Genomic DNA, 21,145 nt, shown 5'->3' on the forward strand with positions numbered 1-21,145 from the left:
CTTAAATTTGTTTAAATAAAAAGTAAGATGCATAAAAATAATCCAAGTTACACAAAAAGCAAGATGCATTGCTTCATTCTTTGGCTAAGTTTTTAAGACAGTATTTTCCTCTAAGAGCTGAAGTAAATTTTTAACTGAACCCTGATAATGAGTTAGTCATGAAAAGTGGCTAGCAATTTAAAACAGAATGTAAAAATAATCTGCACTTCAAAAAGTGAAAGAAAAACAAAGGCATTCCTGAAAGGAAATCCTGCATTTAAAAATTTTCATAGTGAAGTACTTGGATGTTTTCTAAATCATTCCTGCCCTTTTTGGGATCAAAAGCCTGTGTAAAAAATACAATTGCTTACCTATAATGAGGAAAAGGCAAAGCAGCCAAACTCCAAGGTAATGGAATTCTGCACCTGGGTTCAGGCACTCACTTCCCTCCAGTACCAAGATCTCTGCAGTTGGAGAAGTTTGCAAATGTGGTTACAAAGCACCTGAGGCAGCTTCTTCTGCAGACAGCCTGCACAGCTGGGGGTTACCCAAAGAGCATGGGAAAAACATTCTTATTTTGATCAGTGAACTGACTGATTTGAGTGAGGATATGGCTGTTCTTCAAAGACTGTAATTGTTAATGAGCAAACTATTCTGTGCTAAGAGAGCTAGCACAGTTTCTCTCAAGATTTGGTTAATTCTGGGTCTTTGGATGAACTATAAAAATATTTGGAGGGGTCTGGTTAGAAATTAGCTAGAACATCATCTGGAAGATAATTTGTTCTGTGATTACTCTTGGAAAAAAATTACATATTGTTCCTAAGTTAAGTATATAACCAAGTGTTGTAATAAATGCTTTGTTAACACTATTCTAATGTCTGTCAGATAAAAAAAAACAACAACAACAACAAACTAGCCTGTTAAAAACCTCTAACTTTTCTACTTTGCTCTCTGGTGCTCATGAACACAGGTTTTATGAAAATTGTTTGATCAGTATTTATGTCAGGTTTGATTGGTGTCTGAATGAACAAATGGATCATGAACACACTTTTACATGTGTGGAAATAGAAAATACACACAGGCATGACTTGTAATTGCAGTTATTACTATGCAAAAGAGGTTTTAAACCAAACCCAATAAAGATGTTTATCTTCATCTTTATTCTCATGGATCTACTAATCTCAGAGGAGGCTCGAAAATACATTGATTTATATTTCTTGATAATTTATAACTTTTTAATTTCTTTTTAAACCCTCTTGCCCTTTGTTCCCCTTTTTCCTAATTTACTACATCAAAGCCTCAGGAGCCATGGATTTCTACGCTGATGCTTAGACCTCCATTGTTTTTCTAGAGGCACTTCAACACAGGAAACTTTTTATAAGTTTCAAAACTTCACATTTCTAACCAAGATATTTCAATACTTGCTAAAGATTCCTTTGTGACTTCTATTTATCTTTGAGGAAAGCACAAAGGACAGACTTTCCATCATAAGCGAACAGAAAACAGACTATCACACACTGAAATGGAAGAGAAATGAAAGTCAAAATCAAACATGGCTAAACCCATGTCTGAAATTGCTGCTTGATGAAATAGGGAGGTAAAAGGACACATACCAAATTAAAGTAAACCTTCTCTGGTCATTTTTAAAATACAGGCCCTAATCACCCTTGGAATGAGCGGAAACTAATACGATGCACATTCAGTATGATGATCAATGCCACCATCATCAATGTCGATGGTGATGCTTCTATGGTTGTCAGTGTTTCCTTTTAAATATATATATATGTTGCACCATAACTTAATGATAGGAGGGAATGTGACTAGTTAACCTAGAAGAAAAAGATCCTTTTCCACAAACTTTACTTCTTGGAAGGTTTATTACAAATGGATGAATGTGTTTTGGTTTTAAAATATTGTTCCCCAGTAAAACTATTCAAAAGGTCAAAATCAAATTGTTTTGGGTCAATCAATGAAAAAAACATCCAACTCAGAGTTACCCCACTAGTGCTAACTGCTGGTAAAAAATTTCACCCCTGTATATCTGTTGGTAACATGGCTATTGTATTTAATGAGAATTCATTCTAATTTCTTTCTTTGCTAGAGAAGTCCTAGACTTAAGCCATGACTTTAGCTTACACTTGTAAATAAAATGAAAAATGTTTCATTTTTTTCTCTGTTTTAGTATATAATTAAAACCCCCAAACAAATGAGTCCATTGCTGTGTATAACCTCACTGCCCCATTTACTGATACTCACCAAAGACAGCATTTTAACCCTTTGAAGGCTTCACTCTTTATCTGACAATAGGTCACTAAGTATACAATATTCTTTTTTTTTCCTCACTCTTGCAAACTGTATTCATAGATGTTGCACAGCTTGACCTCTAACTTAATGCAGAATCAATCTTAATTGTTGTTTGTGGATTCAACCCAGGTCTCAAAGACTGTATAGCTTCCTTCTGGAAAATTGTAATACGTCTATGGTGATGTTTTCTCACTCCCTTATTAGAAATACTTTTTGGTCAACTTATCGTTAAGGTGATATTTGGTAACTTGCACTCCTTATGTGTAAATCTGTTTCAAAACAAGAGCCCTTGGCAATCACATAATTTTATTTTCTGTACTGCTTCATTCCAATTCATAATAATGCTGACAGTGCCACTAAGTGTCAGAAGCAGCTGACCATAGTTTAACAGCTGTGAGTCTATTTTGCACCAATTTCCTGAAGCAATGAGCTAGAAACTGCTTGCGTTTTTTTGTTTTTTTGTTTTTTTTTTTTTTTTTTTTGTTTTGTTTTGTTTGTTTGTTTGTTTTTTTTCCCTGCATCATACCAAATAGTTACAGAAGTATGCTAAGGTACAGTGGCAAATGTAATTAATGTTTTGAAGGAAACATGAGGGTTTGAAAGATAAACCTATGCAGGGCTTGGACAGCGATGTGTGCAAACAGCTAGTTCCAAGGGCAACACAAGCTTATTTAATATATAGCAGATATTTCTGCTATTTTAGAAAAACAAAATGAAGGTGACTGATTTCTATTAATATCAGAGAGATCCACCCAGACTTGGTGAAATTCTGGGAGGTTCTGATTTCTTTGGAGAGAGTAATTGAAGCTTCATCAACATACAAATTGAAAATTGTTTATAACATCCAGGCTTTCGAACAATTCAAACGAAGTAATAGCTTCCAAATATTAACCTAAGAAAACTTCAGAAAGAGATTAAGGAGCTGATGGACATCTCAGCATCCTCTGAAGTATTATGGGATATCTAACCACCCATCAGAGGGCTGAGTTTATCAGTGACTTCTGCTGAGGATCCACTTCTGGTACTTGTTTTCTGTTTCTTCTCTTGCTTTTTGCTTCCTATTTTGAAGAATGACTACTCAAGCTCAGCTGCTGTGATTCCCCTTCACTGGCCTTTGTGGCCAATCATCCTGGATTTCTTATTTTTCCACACTGTCAAAACACCCTAACTCATTATTTGTTCTCACTTCACAGTGTAACTGAGGGCTCCAGCTGTCTACTCTATTATGCAAAATCTCAGCCTCTGAGACCAAATTATTTCCCTTTTACCTATGCATTGCACCCATCTTTGTTGCAACAGAATTTAAAATTTGTTTCTTTCTTTTCATCTTTAGATTGTAAACTTTGCCCTTCTCTTATCAAACTGGCATTTAGCTTTTTGCTACCCAAATTCATCCCTGTCCCAGTGACTTCAATACTACTATTTACTGGCAATAACCACTGACATCCCAGTCAGAATTGGGGTCATCAAACCGTAAGATAACAAAAAGATGGGTCTTGTCTGATGGAGCTTGAGTCTAAGAGTTTGGCAATTGACATCAGGTAGTAAAAACTACAGAGTAGGTGGAAGCAAAGAAGTGATCGGATTGTGATGCTACATTAAAAGCAGTGATCCCAGAGTCAACATTTCTGTCATGCAAAGACAAACCTTGATAGTTAATATATGATAGTTAAATCTTATCCAGGGATGGATGAATTAGGAAACTTTTATGGGAAATTCTATCGAAGAAGGTACTAGAGTGCCCCAGAGAAAGCTGAGCATATCAGCATAGAAGCTGAAATCACCACTAGGGCTGAAATGGGAAATTGTGACCCTAAACCACATAAAATAAGGAAGCCTAGACACAGACCAAGATCATTCTGTTTGATCCTGAGTAAATACAACAATCACACACACAAAAAGGGGACTGTTTCAAAGTATCTTGCTGCCACATGAGTATGCCAACAGGTAAATTACTTTAAAGCCATAAGGTCATGCTTTAGAGAGCATAAAAGCAATAAAAGATAGAGAAAAAACTCTGCCAGTCTGTCCCACTGGTGTCTTAAGCTGTCAACGGCTATGCTAGAAATACACACAAATCATATGGATACCACATTTTATATATTGCCTTTCTCCATCTAAGGGAAAAGTGAAATCACAATGAGGCTCCCCATCATGAATGAAGGGTATTGAAGTAGCCTGCACGTGCCCTGGCAGTGCCACATGACATCATAGGATAGCTCAAGATGGATTTCATGTTGACGTAAACCACTGTTTAATTTCAGGAGTATGGGTATCAAACAGCTCTAAGACTTGCTTCATGGACATTAAAAGAAATGTTTACTTTTTCAAGCAATTACTTAACTTTCCCAATTATCCAGAAAAATGACCTCATTGTAGCACGTAAATGTGCATTGGAGACTCTGTATGTAAGCTATAAAAAAAATACAGCGTTTAAAAATAGATATGCAACAGGGTTGAGATACTTGAGCCCTAGACACATGCAGTATGTATGCAGTGAGAGTAAAGGGATCTTTTCTACTGTCATTACCAGCCAAGCCTTGCTGAACTTTTACAAAAGTAAGAATATCTTCCAAAGTGTTTCTAATGGTATCTACCTTTTTGCAGGTAACCAGCCAGATGGGATGACAAAGGTCAAGTTTTCACACTGTGTGAAAAACAAGTCTTTATTTCCAACCTCCTCCTACAACCCTTCAAAAGCTCTTACTGCTTTGTGCTGGCACTCTATGTTACCTTATCATCATACAGACAAGCATGTGGGATGAGACCTTATTGGATCAAAAAAATTCTGAGCTATTGTATCTCTCAGCCTCTAAGAAATAACCTGGGGCTTTAATTAATTCCATTTACCTTTAAAACTTTTTGTAGGTGGCATTTAGTCATTCCTCACTGCAGGTTTAGTAGGAAGATGGCAGCTGTAATATTCTGTTTTTTTTTTTTTTTTGGTGTCTCATACATGGTTTGAAAGGTTACCATCAACACAAGCACAATTTGGAAATATCTTTCTTGGACAGAAGGCTTGTGATAGAAAGTATTATAAAGCTAAGTAAATGCCTGCCCAAAATAAAAGGAACCTATTTGTCTCTGAGCTGCTCTAAGGTCAGGAAGTTGGCAGACATTTCCTAAAAATTATTTTGTCCTTACTTGCAATCTTACATCCTCCATTCAGCTGTGTCCTTCCTTGTAGATCCTGCAGATTTAATCTCTACAAATTAGGAAAGAGTAGGCAAAGACTGGAAGAAAATCAGTGATGCCAGATACAAATTGCTTCTCACACTCTTCAGCAGCCATGTAGGTACATGCATGTGCAATACATGTGTGTGAAAAACATGCATTAAGCATCAGATTACTAAATATCTACAGAACTCAGATTAGTCCTCTAGGTATTCATCCCTCCATGAGACATTGCATGTATTTTCCCAAATAAAATAATACAGTGGAGACTGAAGGGATAAACTCATGGGTGGCACTGAAAAGCATGATGCAAACACAAGCTTTCCCTACTGTCACCTTCTAATGCCACTCTGTAAAATACTAAAAAGAAAAATTATCATTAAAAGAAGTTTGCATCCAATGTTTCAAGAGAGCTGGTTAATATGCACAGTTGTCCCAATAAATTGTTAAATGTGTTTGCAGTGAATTCGTAAATCACTGTGTGAGGCATTGAAATAACTGGCACTACTGTTTTGGCTCAGTTACCAGTTTTACATCAGGGACTTATTTTCCAGTTTTTTTCCCCTAAGTTGCTCTAATCTTGTGCTGCAGTTGAATCTAAACTGAATGGCATGCACAATAAATATGCTCCCTCACTGAGATCATGCAAGCACTATAAAATGTAAAAGAAAACAGTAGAAGGCATTGAAGTGGTTCACACTGTGACCTTTTATAAACCAAGAAGAGAAAAACAGCAGAAAAGCAAAATTTGTCAGATTTATCTGCTCCTTCTGGCTTAATAACAGAGACTATGTTTGCTTGTCTTGTGTGGACATCTATGGTGCAGGAAAAAGCCTACCTGAGCAGAAAAGAAATCTCAGCTCAGAGCCTTCTTTCATCCACTGACAGATGCAACCCAACTGTGGTTTTTTTTTTTTTTCAGAATCTTACATCTGAAGTGATGACTCTTATTTGAAAAAAGGAGTCACTGGGGTGAGCAGACACTGACTTGCAAAGTAAGCAACATGTTTGGAGCCGAAAGACTTATTCTGTACCTCAACAGCAATCCTGTCTGTCACAGCTTTGTTATTACTTGATCTTATGCCATGTAAAACCCACAAATCTTCAGAAAGCAAAATAGCTATAAATGCCAGAAGGGACATTAGCATCTCTCAGTCTCTTCCAAATGTAAACAGCTACAAATCAAAAGCTGATCTTACAAAGTGCCCTTATCAGTGTTTAAAAACAATCAGGATTCTATACATAAGGTTATCTCATTTTGGTTCTTGTATTAACAACAAATGTATTGAGCAGGACAGAGAGAAGTGAGCAGGACTAGCCCAGAGTACAGAAGACCTAGTTTCTGATCCCAAATCTGCCTCCTGGCTTCCTGCACAAAAGAGGCTCCACAACAAGCACCATGGAGCAGCAATTACTTTGTCAATGGTTGTTTATTCATCTGGTCAAGTTAGGCTGTTTTATAGGGCAGTCGATCTTTTTGGTAAGCTTTAAAGTAAAGCTCATGCAAAGTGACAAGATTGCTATACAGGTGATATAGTAGCAAAAGGCCAGTTCTTCATATTTCTACCTTCCACAACTGTGCTTCAGCTGAAGGTAACAAAAGAAGTCAGTAGTAAGTGTAAATCACCTTAGCTTTTCATAACGATATATATTTTTGTGAGTGCACTGTTTCACAAAACTTCCTATATGACAACTCCATGCTCACAATTTTTAAAATGCAAAATGATGTACATGAAGCGACTGAAAATGTATAAATCAAAGTTTGTATATATTGAATATACACACACATCCACAAACACACTTGGAGAATGTGACTTTCATACTTTTCAGTGCATATTAAGAATCATTGCAATCATTCTCTGCTTTGCAATGAAAGTACACTCTTTTTTACCGATGTTTTACTTTTGAAAAACAGGAGCTAAAAGTATTAAGCTCTTCTGATTGTAACTGGATTTCTCACTTCCAGACTCTAGACCATTCCTGCTATTATTTTCCAAAATAAAACTAAACTATTAAAAATAAATAGCTGAAAATCTGTTTCTCTCAGTTGGTCATATAGATATATACCTGTTTCTCAGATCCTCAATTCTGGTACTTTGTTTTTTTTTTTTTCTTCCTTCCCTTCCATGTTGATACTACCACTAGTAAAATGAACTCAGATTCATATTAAAAATTAGGATGGAAGGGACCTCAGGAGGTCACTTACTCCAACTTCCTCAGAGCAGCACCAACTTCACGGTGTTCAAAGTGGGATTAAGTCCAGATTAGGTTTGTAAACCTCCAAGGAGGGACTTTTCATGGTGTTTAGCCACTCTCATGATGAAGAATACATTCCCCACATCCAAACACAGTTTCCCTTGTTACAATTTGTGATCATCACCTCTTGCCCCTTTGCCATGGTGCCCTCCAGAGAGTTTGATCCCATCTCCTCTAAAAGCTCCCTTTGGCTAGTGGAAGACAACAACCACCCATAGCCTTCTACAGACTAAGCAAACCCCGTTACCTCAGCAGCTCCTAACACCTCTCATGCTCTAGCTTCCTAACCATCATGGTGGCTCTCCTCTGGACTCGCTCCAGTTTATCACTGTCTTTACTGGGGGGTCAACAGTACCCAGAGTTTTTCAGATACAGCCACTGGAATTCATCTACAAAGTCAACTGGAATAGCCTCAGCTCCTCAGTGAAAGGTAAAGAACTAACTTTTCCTGCAGCAGAATATAGAGCGTGTATATGCTTCCATCCAGTGAAGAGCTCCAGTTACTGTAATTTCTGGCAAACGACAAGGACAATCTTCAGCCACATCTGGGTGGAGAGTGTTTATCTCCTGTCTGGATAGAAAATCCTTTTAGAAGCGTCTGTGTTTTGGAGATGCGTTATGCTGAAATCCACTTATTTTGCAGTAGAGAAAGGAGAAAAATAAGAAAAAGCAGAGTTGCCCAGTTTCTTAGTTGTTCAGTGTCATTATTATTGTTCCCCCATAAAGGAAAAAAAGTTTTCTAGTTGACTGGGAAAGAATAATTGAGTTTTTCACTACAATGGGCTGCAGGCTTTGCTCCTACATCCAGGAAAAGGCAACTGCAGAAATAGTGTGGACGTAGATAAAGCCTTCAGCAGGAATACTAATCCAACCGAAACTAATTCACTGTTCAGAAATGATTCTCAATCACCCAGGTGATGTAGATATCATTTTTATCTATGAGCTTAAGGCTAATTTTCAGGCACCTGTCTCCCATATCTTGTGTTAGAATCATTCCCATTATGGCCCCAAAAAATTTACCTGCTGCCCACAGAGAACTCCAGAAACAGCGAGCACATCCACATGCCAAAGTCCCAGCCACCTCAATAGCGTGGGGAGTTGTCACAGGGCTGAAGGCAAAACTGCCTGGACAAGGCAGCTAAATGCAAACCAGCTAGGAACGTATCACAGACCTCAATTGTTCATACCAGGAACCACTACAGATCCATCTGGATGTAATAACAACAACAACAACAATAATAAGAAGAAACTAAAAACGTCATCTTCAAGGAGGGTCCTAAAACACAAAAGCAAGGGTACCTTATTCACTTACGCCTTGGTTCCATAATTTGTGAGAGGAATACCATGGGGCCAAATGAGTGGCGTTGCAACTCTTGCCCTAAGGACTGAAGTAGCTAAACAGATCATTTGCACTGAAGTAATTTAGAAAATGGCTATAAATAACCCACATGTTGATCTTTGGCTTCCTGCAGACTACGCCAGTATGAGAAATGACTCCAGGAATAATTCCAGAAAAAAGCCCTGTCCACTTGCTGACTTCCATTCTCCCTTTTGCTTTCACATCCACTTTCAGATAAAATTGCTCCTGTTGGAATGCCTTAGCATATTGCAATGCTATGAAAAATCACATTGCTGCTCTATTTCTCCTGCCTTGGGAAAGGAAAACAATCTTGATATTCTCTTCTTAGAGTGCCTTCAAATCCACTTTGTCAATGAGTGTGGTTGAACTTTGGAAGAACATTTCTATTCTGCAGAACAACATTGTGGGGACCCTTATTTCCCATGTTTTGTGAGTCCCATAACACTCATTACAGCCTCATTTGCTGTAAATTTCTTCCATAAATCTGCACTGTAACTTTCCTCAAGCAAGCCTCACATTTCCTAGCACCCTCTGACCCAGTAAACGACACTTTGTTTGAGTATCTCCATTGGTAAATCTACCAACTGAATGAAACGAACTGCCTAGTCAATAGGAAGAAGTCCAATGGCAACATAGGAAGTCAGGAAACACTGGACAGATCCAGCAGAAATTACTGGGGGAAAAATCAAATGCCTGTACGGAAAGTGTTGTAATTTAGTTTTATTCCAGGTCTAAAAGTGGAAAAACTTAAAGCTTCATACTACTTTACAGCGGCGCCGTTCAGGGTTTTGCCAATGTTTCCATTATGAACTGCAATTTTCAGGGGTTTATAACTCAGCCATAAAAATTTGCTTTGGGATGAAACTAGAAATAAAAGCTCTCCACCCAATAACGAATTCTCCCCCACACATTTTTTTTTTTTTTTTTAAAGGAGACTTAAATTGAATTTGCTCATTTTTAAAACAGCTCAGTTAATAAAAGAAAAAGATGATATTTTTGTCACTTTTCATACTATTACAAAATATAGATTAATTTAGAAGGATCTGGGTTATAGTGGATATTAAACCAAATACATGTCAATATCATTATGTTGCAAGAGGGCAAAGGTCTTTTTGGTTTGCATTAAAAATGTGAACATCATCCCTAAGAGAAAGGCAGTAGTTATTCTGTGAAATTTTGCAATGGCAAGGTCTTACCCAGAGTATTCTACCCAATTTGAGCATCACATGTTAGAAAGGAGTAAACCACAGAAGAACAATAAAATTATACAGACCTACAAAACATGACATAAAGAAAGACTGAAGAATGAATAAACTTAGATTTCACCTAGGAACAGAATGTCAAGGGATGAGTGGCAACAGTTTCCCAATATGAAAAACAAATTGGATGGAGGATGGTGGTCAGATGTTTTCCAGGTTCACGTTATAAAGAAAAAGAAAAAAAAATTTATCTGCAAGAATGAAGTTTTAAGTTACATGCCTATAAATTCACATGGCAGTGAAGTCATGCAGTAGAATCACCCTCATCTTGACCTGGTCATATTACTTAGCAAATATTTCTCTTGAGGCTGGATAATCATTTTGAAGTTGGTGGTGAAACATAGCACTCAAATAGAGTTTATTCAAATACACCCTCAGATATATATACCCTGAAGTTGTCTGACCAGCTTAAAAAAAGCCCCACATTATCTTTTCTGCTAAAGATCATATGGAGGGTTTTCTCCCTTTGTTTTGTATTTCTAGTTTTTAGAGCATATATTCAGTTTCCCTGCAATTCAGACTGAAAAACTGATATGCTTGTAAGCAAAAATTCTCATATAATCATGATGCTATATGACCTACAGCTTTATCAAATACATCACAAAATCATGAAATTTGTAACAAAACAAGAGTTTTTAGCTCTGCATTTATTCCATTATGCAGTTCGTTTATTTTTCACGTTTTTGGGGGAACAGAGAAACCAAACTGAACAGTTTCTCTTTTTTACAGTGTGACTTTTGTTTCACTTTGCTAAACTAACATAATTGCAAGTGTCTTTTAACTAGAAATATTCTAACCTCTACCTAAAGTTACTCCCTATATAACCAAAGCACCAGCATTATCTAAACCAGTTTGAACAGAATTTGGGAATCAATTTCTTCAGTCTTTTGGGAAAGAATTAGGAGTTTCTTCTGAGATTATTAGCACAATATTTTTGCTGGCTTCTAGTCCTTTCAGTGTTAGCTTATCACAAAGGCTGGGAGTTTATGGTAATTTCAATACAGTGTAAAAACATTGATTTATAATTTAAAGGATTATGAAGCTTTGAAAAGCTTCTGACTGTGTTTTACGTTTGGCCGAGGGATCAGCTGACAAAGCATTTTGTTTTATGTACATCACATAAATTTCAAATATTGCTGATTCTTTCTTAAGGAGAAGCTTATCTCCAAGCAGTGGCTGGGGAACAGATCATAATCTTCTGCCCCACTCAAAGGCTTCTGACATTTTCTACCCCCCTTTAGCCCCTATAAGTATTACATCTCCTCTGCACTGAAGTTTTGGCCCCCAGGGTCCTTCCTCTGAAGGTTATTCACCACCTCTGCTGTCCTCCCTCACCCTCTCCAACCATGTCTCATTGAATTGCATCATGTTTGTACCTCTGATATCTGCTTCTCAAGAATCGTCTGTCAACTTTAACGCTGTCCTGGCTCACCGTATTATACATTAATTTTGATACTAAAAAAAAATAAAATTAAAAAAAAAACAAACAAAAAAAACAAACAAAAACACCACCCCAAAAAAACAACCAACCAACAAAAAAACAAACAAAACCACACACACACAAAGCAAAAAACCCCCAAAAAACAACAACAACAAAATAAACAAACAAAAAACAAAACAAAACAAAACAAAAAGACCACAAACCAGTAGTGCATGTCACTTTTTTTCCTAGAAGGTCAAATCCTCTAGGACCATGTTTCTCATCCATGAATACTGCTAAGACAGCACCTCACTCAGTATACCTCAGGTTGCAACACCAGATCCAAACACACTCAAGACCTACATGTTTTGTCTCTGCATCTGGCTTGTGCAAGTAAAGCCCAGCTTACTGCGGACTGAACGGGAAATATCATAACCCACTCACAGCCAGCCAACCTGACAGCATGTTGATGGGATCACATTACTCTGATGCTGACTGGACATGATACCCTCGTTATCCATATGCCAAACACGCCCCTGCAGGCAGAAGAAACTTCTTGAACGTTTGCTCCCACCCCTTGTACAGTTCTACTCCAAGTCCAAACCTCCACTCACACCAAGGAGACATGGAGAGAGCTGGGCTCCAATCTGAAAACACCTTGGGAAGGGAGTAGATGTCTCTTCTCAGATGAGACCAAACAGAACACAGGGTGAGCACCTCAGAACCATTTCAGGGCAAAGTCAACCGAACAGTTAAGTGATCTGTGACAGTACAGACTACACTGAAAGTTTGGTTTTGTTTGAAGCAGTTCAGGAGCTGAATGCCACTAGACACAGGCTGAGACATGAGCCACAGTCTTCTTGCAAAAACACGTGCCTAAGTATAAGGTCGCAGACAGACTTGGTGCACTCCCCTGGTAAAAAAAAAGAAAAAAAAAAAATACACAAAGTCTGTGTGTCAGCAAACGTGTGATGGCTGAGCTTGGATTTACACAGCGTAGTCACAGAACTGCACAGATTCCCCTGTTCTTGGTGCTGCTCCGGATGGTGCCCCACAGAGCACGCTGCTCCACGCTGTGCTGGAGGAGGACAACACACAGGGCTCAAGGCTCAATCCCCCCAGAACTCTTCCCCTCCTCATTATCTTCCTCCCACAGACATTTTAACACAATAGACAGCAGATGATATTAGTGGCACAGAACTAATTTTTCAGTCTGGCACTTGAGGTTCCCTAGACCACATCTCACTTTCAGCTAAGAAATTTTCAAGTGAAATAACAAAATGAAGCAATACTATTATAAGCAGTCCTTGGGTGGGTTACAAGTCAAGCTGCTGATGACTGAGTAAGTTTAATCACCTTCAGAGCCCTGTAACCTCCCTGAAATAGCTCAAAATGTTATGAAATGGAATTTGTACGCAGAAAGCGAGGAAAACAGACCTTTTAATTTACCAGACTTACAACTATGATTATGACAATAATGGTGGGTCAGAATGTTCCCATTACATCAGTGGATCTATAATTAGCCCCTAACTTTGTTTTTGAGGGAGTAAGAACATCTTTCAGCTTGCCATAGGTTGCTGTATTAATTGCAGCTCTCCAGCTGTCAGCATCATGCCACCATTTCACTTACATTTTCTCAAGGCTTAAAAAAAAAAAAAGAAAAAAAATCGCAGTGCTGAATTGCCCCTTCGACATCCTCTTCTACTTGATGTACTATCCAGGAGAAGCAGCTCCTCAGCTGGCACAGGGTCAAACCCCCAGTAACTCCACTCATGTCAGGTCCTCGGCTGATGTATACTGGCACGGTTCAACTGGTCCCAAAGGAGCTACACCAATTTACAGAAGGAACTGGCAGATACAACTCCGCTCTACTCCGTATAGCATTAACAGGTCCTCCTAATTATTTATTGAAAGAACGTTTTATTTTCCTGCTGCTCTCTAAAGCCAAGTCCCTCCAAGGTGGTCTCAATCCAGTGCCTGGAGCTGGATGCTAAGCTATTTTTGAATGCCTGCAAGTTTTGTGTGCCACTGTTGAGTAACCTTACCAGTTCTGGCCAGCCAGACAGAAGCTAAACATATTCAGAGCTCTGAATAGGATGCTGGGCACAAACCTGGGAACACAATTTGCGCCATTTAATTGTCTCAGTAAGCCAAAACACAATTTTGACTACAAGAGACATCAGCACACACAGATGTTATACATGTAAGTCATTACAACACACTCACTTGTGGTTATAGCACTGGAGGGAATTTGAGAAAGTAAAATGAGGCCCATCCTTCTTAGCACCACTTCAGCATTTGATTAAGTACAAAGGGAAGATTTTAAAGAAATTGCAGTGAGTTAAATTCAAAATGACTTAAGATAATTACAGTACAGTAATTTTTAAAGCCCACCTTAATGAACTGACTGCTGTGGAGGAATGCTGTATTCAACCTTCTGTCACTCGTGTATGTTTCACTACAAGAAGGGAATAACACTAATTTCAAATACTACTACACACAGCAATCAATGTAAGTTTGCACAGAAGCATTTGGTAAGCAAGGATCTATGTTACTGCTTCTGCTGCAAGTGTAATGGAACCTGTTGTGTTTGCCCATTAAAGTTCTGTAGTTAAAAATATGATGGCTGAAGTAGCTTCCCCATACTGCTCCTTGTCAAAGAACACAGACTGTCACAACTAATAAAAAAAGGCAGTGTTTTCTGAAAAAATATTTTTATAGAAATATATATTCCTATATTAATAATGTTAATATTGTAAAAAGGCAAGGACAAAAATATTTACTTGTATTTCCCTGTCTTCCATTTATTTCCCCTTTTATCATTATTCCTGGTAAAAAGGAAAGCATTAGAAGAGAAATGGAGACAAAAATCCTCGAAGGAACAAAGAACTGTTATGGCTTTTGAAGATAAACCAGAACTGTTTTCCAGGCTGAAAGGAAAGTGAGGCTGAGAGAAGGAAAGCTTTGGTCAAGCAAATTTTATTTGAAAAATAACAAAACAGAAATTGTTGCACTCTATTGCTCCTCTCCCCCCCAACACTATTTGTTGCGTTTCAAAACCTCATACAACAAGGGCAGCCAGCCTGCAAGTCTGGAAGGGAATTCAGCACGTTATTGGTGGATGATTTCAACATAGCCACAAGGGGAATGCATTTAAAGATCCATATGTTTGGTTGGCACCAAATCAAGTTCCATTAAATAACACTGTATTCAGCTACACAACAAATTTACTTACCATATATTTCACATGAGAACTAATTTGTTTGATAGGAATATTGCTGATGTTTATATTGGTTTACTGTAATGAAAACAGTATTTTCCAAACTATGAACAAATGCATACCAGTAGTTTTACGGTGGCTTAACCAAAGTACTGGTAATGCTTCAAGAAGGCAATTTATACAATACGTATGTTTCTCGGTGCTGCTCAAGCCAAACATAGTAAGGGGGTTCCACTATGAAGACGGAACTTGGTTGTAACACTGGGCCAGCAGACCTAAGTCTCCACGTGGGCCATGGGGAGAGCTGCTGAGGCCAGCAGGACTACAGGCAATTCCAGGCTTGACAGCTTGCTGTGTCCAAAAATGCTTTTGGGAAAACCAAACACGTATGTCCAGTTCTGGTGGAGTGGAGCACGACACAAGGCTCTCTTTTCTCATGACACTCTAAAGAAATTATGAAGGCAATCACTTACCCACTGTTTTAGCTGGATGTCAAACCCCTAAGTTTTAGATGTGAACCAAGGGCCTTTATATAAAATGTGAAATTCACATACCATTGCCTATCTGGTCAACAAAGCTGCCAAATATTTTCACATACAGAAAAACACTGGCGACTGAGTTGTGCTATAAAAACAATAGAACATCTTGAGGATTTCACTTAGTAATTCCATGTGGTCTGGCATTAGTCATTTGGACATCTTCAGAAAAAATATATTTCCTTAGTGGGGAGAAAAACAGTTCTTCCAAGAAAGTCACCTTCAGTGTTTCACATGTTTATATTTTTGCTTAGAGAAGCATCGTTTTAAAAAAAACAATTGAGAAGGAGCCAAGGATGATTTAATGATGCACTTACTGAAACCTCTGCAAACTGTCTTTTTTGTCAGCTTTCGATATACAAAATCTGCCTTGGCACTTGTAATCTTGATAACCATTCATTTCTTTTCACCAGGACAGTTCTGACTTCTGGTTATGAGTCATGCTAAATTATAAATACAAACAGAAGCATGGGCCACATTGTTTCCAAAAAATATGTCAACATATTATTAAAAATACTGGCAGAACTATCCTTCATTTTGATCCAGTTCATTACCGAGGAAATTATTTAAAATTCACACGGGACTCCACATTACCTTTGTATGCACTGCAGGTGCCCACAGTACAAAAATCTCTTCCTGTAAAGAAAAATCTTCATGGTTCTAAGTCTAAATCTGATGTGACGTGTCATGGGATCAAACATTTCTCCACAGGCTGATTGCCCAAGAGGAGAGGGAACCTACTTCTAAATGAGCTTCCTCTCCCTTCCCAAACCAGTGGGGAACGAAAGGTGGCAGACAGGCACCTCTAAGTCCTACGTGAAAAATACTCTGAGGCATACCAAAGAAAGGGTTCATTCCATTTCCAAACCCTGATTCTGCAGTGGGCATTTATTTAGCAGAATTAGGCTGTAACCTGTTCAGTGGAAACACTGAAAAACATTAGTTTCTCTGAAAATAACAGGAACAAGGCTTAAGTCAAGATGGGTCTACGGATAAACCTGATTTAAATTATCACATATTTGGAAAAATCCTATTGATGGTAACGCAATAGCTCTTGCCCAGAAGGTCATCAATCTGCCACTACCACTTCTGCAGTGCAAAGAGAAAGAAGGGAAGCTCCATTTTCTTTTAAGTATAAATGAAGATTGCTGTTAATTATTCTGATTTACACTTCATAAAACATTAAACCCAAAAGAGAGATCTTCCTCAGATATAAGCATACCTTAAACTGGGCTAGAGATTAGCAATTAAAAATCACAGCCATGGAAGGGAAGGATGGTTGAGCATTCAACCATTCTTATTACTTTGGAAGTATTAAATCACTGCCTTTGCATTTTTGGCATACTACTGTGACTAAGGTTCATAGTTATTTTGGCTGCCCCCCACAAGACCTTGGCTACATTAAGAACTTCACCCCAAACCCTCCAAACTTAAACAAAACAAACTCCCATCTTTGAAGCCAGACTTTCTACATAGATCCATCAATGGGAACCAGAGGCTCTAAGGCAGAAGAGCTTGTTCACATGATTGAATATCAGTATTTGGCTGAAATGAGCCCAGAATGGATTTTTACACTAAGATGAACTATGACAGCAGGTAAGCCTTGCAGTCTGATTTAGTTCTGCATATTTTAAAGGCCAAGAAGCAGCAGGTCATATTTTTATAAATTCTCTACTGTATACATGACAGTAACATCTCCATTGCTTTTTAATTCAAACGACAATCTGATGCGCTTGATGTCTACCAGTATACAGTCTGACAAACACTTTAATTACACCAAGAGATCACAAGCAACCAATTAACTCTTCCACGGTTTTATCCTGAGCTTCAGAGTATTAGATTATTACTCCTCCATGTTGAATTTAATTTAAAACAATAAGTACTTTCAAGAATCCTGAGCAACTTATCCTCCGACCATAGAATATCGGCCCTGTGAAGTAGTGGAAAAGTTGTAAGCATACTCTGTGGTCTGTTTTGACTGTCCTCACTGGGTTTTAAGGCCCAAGTTACAGAGTCTCATTGGCTTTGTTCTCAGGAATCTAACTTCCTTGTCACTAGCAATTAATGATCCAAGAATATGTTTAACACTCATTACACCACTGTTTTTGAGAAGTTAATAAGGAGCAACCAACTTTCACTTGCATTGTCAAAGGAGCCTATAGATTTACACCAAAGATTTCAGGTGTCCCCTCCACAAAGCAGTGTCTAGAGCCCTCACATGCTTAGCAAGAGTGGAATTTCTGTACTTCAAATCAAACTCACAAAACCTATCTCAATGATGACAGCTTAGTTAAAGTAGTGCCCTGGCGAATAAGGGGTCTTATTAGATCCATGCTACTGGCTCTTCTGAATTTTTTTGTTTATTAATCTAGCTGTTCAGTAAGCACAGTGCTCACCCAAGACACAGGGAACAAGCCCATTTCCCATCTTTGCCTGAGAGGGTGTGGGCCAGTATCCCACACTTGCAGGAAATTACTCAAACCAGTGACCAGTAGATCGATGCAGGTGCTCGGTCTTCTCTATGTCAACTGCAACAGTTAAACAGGTCTTAGGAGAGAGATGGAGAACAAGCATAACGCTTTTGCAGGTACTCACCTAAGCAAAGGAAAATCTGGAATACCTTCTCTGTTCTAGTGGATGATGATACAGTCAATACTAAAAAGATACTAGGTAAATTAACGATACAGGTAATATTTGAAGGTCTGGCACACAGGTGAACATGCTTGGATGGGCAGAGGAATTAAACCCAGGTGTCTCGCATGTTTAACCAACAGTAGCCACTGAAGTACAGAATGGGGGTGGGGAAATCACTGCCTTTTCCTTCTGGATCTCATTTGTAAAGACAAATATTTTCACTCACAGCTCTGTACAGGAAAAGCACTTGTCTCCCACATGCTGGGTGAGTGCTACTAATCAGTCTGTAACTAAGACATGAACAGGATGCTGTTAAATCCCATTGAAATGTACAGAGAAACATTTAAGTAGACAATCTAGTATTGAAAATAGAACTGCCGGCTGCTGTTTCTTCTGAGTAGTGATATTGGGTTCCCACAATGGAAGGTGGTTTAGAAAACAAACAACTAAACAAAAGCAGGAAACTACATGAATTGGTAATTGTGTTATTTCCTTTCTTTACTCTAACCAGCTGCATCACAAATGAAGATTGACTCAAGTTGGAAAACTCATGGAATAGGTTTTTCTGCTAAGATCTCCCAACGTTCTCAGCGGTCTCAAAACATGTGTCAACTGGGAAGTAAACTCCTATTGCTTTCCTCCATCCGTATCTTAGCAAATTTCATTCTAACATCGCCCACTAGGTTCCCATTTCCGTGTTTTGCCATCTGGATCTCATCTTTATAAATACAAGTTACATTCACCCACTTGGCTCACTTCATCTGTAGAGACTTGTTAAATGGCTTTAAAGATGATTTACTAAAAAAGCTAGAGTTAAATCTTTAACATGAGAAGAGATTAATTTAAGTAGAGAACTTCTTAATGTCAAAATTACATTACCAATGACTTCTGGCTTCCCACATTGATCAGCTGATTTCTGCCTTATTCACATTTGTTCTCTGGCTCTATATGTCTGTACTAGCACATTAATTACTCAGAAGGCACCCAAATTCACAGTAATGATCTAGACACAAATTTCAAACATGTGAAATACAAATGTGTCATGTCAGAAAATTAGAAAGAAGAAAAAAAAGAAAAAAGAGTCCAAACACTAGTGCTTTGTTTCTCAAGCAGTATGGAACACACTAACTGAGCCCAAGAGAATTAAAGTTTAATTTAAACTAGTTTTCTTTTGCTTACTGAATTGTGTTTTTCAGAAAAAGAATATCAAGCTCCAGTGAAGTAACATCAATCTGAATGGATATACTCGCTCAGTTATTTCAGTTATGTTTTTAAATGGTATTAAAAGTTCGTGCTTAAATGCCAAACTCTCTTATAAGTTTGAAAAAAGAAAATAAAAAAAAAAAAGTTACAGTAGGAACATAAACAGCATGCCAACTAACTGCTCCTGCCTCCTCTGGATTAGCACAGCACAGACCCGCCTTCTCTCTAGTTTATGTTCTCGTATCTTCAGTAGCTCAAGTGATGCTGACCCATTCTTGGCACTGAAATCTTGCACTTTATTCCTCAAAGTGATGTACAGAACTGTATCTTTAAACATGTTTTTCTCTTCTGAATCTGTAAGAGAGAAGCAGGAGAAAGCCCATGTAAAAGGACAAAAAAAATAATAAAAAAAAGGGAGATGGAGCTCTGCATTTGCTCCTCCTAAGTGTATATGGCATTCATCTCCTTAACATCTTCATATGATATGTAAACACCCCTAAAGATAACAAGAGTGAGAGATTAGGGATGATTGAAAACAGGTGCATTCTTTTCATCTAAACCTAGACACAACTGGTAGGACATACTAGTTCAGGCTCTGTATGCCCTGGCACCTGCTGCTGTAATTCTGTTTTAACAATGTGAAACCAGTTAGTCGGAAGGGAACTCTTTCTGATCCTTAAAGATCCTACCAAGTACTTCAAAATCCACCCAGCTATCACAGGTAGATCCCTGGAGCTGCAGTGCCACAAGCATTGTTGAGATGCCCTTTTAGCAAATGAACCCCTGCCCTGTGCTCCAGCATCAATCTGAAAATTATTTTTTTTAAGTGTAGTAAAAAAGGGGCCAGTCAGTCAAAAACCTACCTGGATTACTTCTGAAACATGCTGTCAAGCAGCTGGGCTAGTTTTGACTATTGGAGTTTTCATCTGACTAGAGATCTAACAGCAGGCCCACTGTCTTCAAGGACTAATATTGCCTCAGGATGTTTCTGAACACCAACCAGCAGTCCAACTTTTTCTGGGCTAAACTTCAATCCGTTTGACCAACCTGAGCTAGGCATCATCTGGGACACAGAGCGACACCACCCTCAGCAAAACGGCTAGGCGAGTTGCTCTGTCCTCACTGTAGCTACCTGCAAACTGAAGGAAAACTCTATCAAGAAGTTCTCAGATGTCCCCAACTTGATCTCAAAACTCTGAGATTTGAGACCCCTTTACAGCATATACCTAACTGACTTCCAATTTTATGTCACAGTGCATCTCCTGATTAGTTGGCATTTCACTCACAAGCTGCGGAAGATGGAAGAAAACAGATGCAAACTGGGCACTTCACTGTTTTCTAAGAACGTAATGAAATGCAGACCTTCGTAATTGCTTCTCAGCTTATACCAAGGGAACAAAACCAAGCCCTGTATCCACTGTATTTGCAATTATTGAGACTGCAAAAACAATTGAAAAAACGCGGTTTGGCTTGGTAATAATTTCTGTTCCCTCCATGATCTTATTTCAGCTGTTTTGCCTTGTTCCCTGACCTTGTTACAAGCCCCCTTGCCAGGAACAGCCCGTCACTTTCCCATCTGAATGCACTTGTCATCAAAATGAATTACCACCTTGAATTAACGGTTCAGACAGACTTCTGATAGGAACAGCAGGAAGAGCAGAAAACGGTGCAAAACTCAAAATGATGTATTATTTCTAAAATGCTACAACTTCACTTGTCAAGGATTGTAATTAGAGTTGGGCCAAGGCAATGTTAGCTCAGCTGCCTCTGAACACACCTGTTTCAATTTAATATGTAGTA

This window comes from Tyto alba, unplaced genomic scaffold, assembly GCF_018691265.1.
Source record: "Tyto alba isolate M040663 unplaced genomic scaffold, T.alba_DEE_v4.0 Super-Scaffold_16, whole genome shotgun sequence".
NCBI classification, from domain to species: domain Eukaryota; kingdom Metazoa; phylum Chordata; class Aves; order Strigiformes; family Tytonidae; genus Tyto; species Tyto alba.